The following is a 1,583-nucleotide window of genomic DNA, read 5'->3' on the forward strand; positions in this document are numbered from 1 at the left end:
CGAAATGCTCTGATTTTAAAATCTGAGAATCTCATATTATAAAAAATTTCAGAAAATCTCCCCCTTTTTATCAAGTTGAGTTTTTTTTGTTTTATTCAAACAAAAGTTTCACGAAATAACATAAACGAAACGGGATGGCTTTCTTAACAACAAAACTCAAACAAAAAGACAAATATAGAGATTATCATAAAAATAAACAACAAACAATAGGACAAAAAGAATCGAACCTCTCTAAATTGAGTTAGTTGACAATATGATATAATGGCTTAGAAAGAAAAAAAAAAAATGTCAATACCAATGGACAAAAAAAAAACAAAACAAAACCAAAAACAAAACAGTCGCTTTCACAAATCACAAGGAACAATTTACTATTTTTTTTTTTAGCAACACAATTTTACTTCTTCTAGGTTTTGGTGCCTACTTATTATTGCCTTGCCACTTGTCAGTGGGAACAGCTATGTGGGGCTGACTTGCGTGTGGCTCGGATGTTGCCCACGTCGTCTCACTTCGCTTTCACAAATTTCAGTTTTTTTTTTTTAAAGTACACAAATCAGAGTTAAACCTGGGGTCGAATCCGAACGAAAAATGAAAAGATTCGAACTAGTGACTGCGTTGTTTGTACACCACTACAATTTTTTTTTTTAAAAAAAATATCTTCTTGAACCTTTGTAAGTTTTTGAAACTAATTACAAAAACACCTTAAAACATAATAACAAAAAAAAAAAAAAAAATCATGGGAGAGGCGAGGGTGGACAACTGTAGCATAGGTAAAAATTTTACTAAGAGGTTTTTTTTTTTTTTTTTAGGAATAAAAATTTTTAAAAGTTGATAGGGTATTTACCTCCTCTCGACTCCGAAATTAAAAATTATTAATAAATAAGTTTACTCGCCAAAAAAAATAATTACATATATATATATATATATATATATATATGGTAGGCTGGTAGCTTAGAGTGTTAAAGCACACATTAGCCTTTGAGGTTGAAGGTCCAGTAGTGTATGGTAAGCCGAATGGATATACTTGTGTGCGCAACAAAATAAATAGAGATATGCTTGAATTTAATAAAAAACTTATATTTTATTCATAAAAGTTCATATGGCAAGATTTCATTTCATCTTTTTTTTTTTATTTTGTTTCTATTTTTTCACAAAAAATATGATGTGACATCTTATTACATTGATTTTTATGAATAAAATATAGAGTTTTTATTAGATTATAGCATTTCTCAAATAAATAATATATGATGACGTGGCAAAGGGACACTCGATGACGACGATTAATGTTCAACGACGGACAACGAAACCAAGGAATAGGATCCTTTCCAATCCAATTTTGGACTAAAGAATATCTCGTTTATGGCTAGAATTTTTAAGAAGAAATTTTAGAACTACAAATGAGACATATATCCTACTAACAAAGAATAATAATAAAGTATTATTTCATATTAAAAAAATATATAAAATAAAATAATAAGAGATGGTTGGCCACCCTATCTTGGCCGTAAGGGGTGGTCAGACCATCCCCGTTGGTCTTGGAGCCACGGGCCCACGCCAGACAGGCCAAACTAAATTTTTTATTTTTT

The sequence above is a fragment of the Corylus avellana genome, chromosome ca11, assembly GCF_901000735.1.
Source record: "Corylus avellana chromosome ca11, CavTom2PMs-1.0".
NCBI classification, from domain to species: Eukaryota; Viridiplantae; Streptophyta; class Magnoliopsida; order Fagales; family Betulaceae; genus Corylus; species Corylus avellana.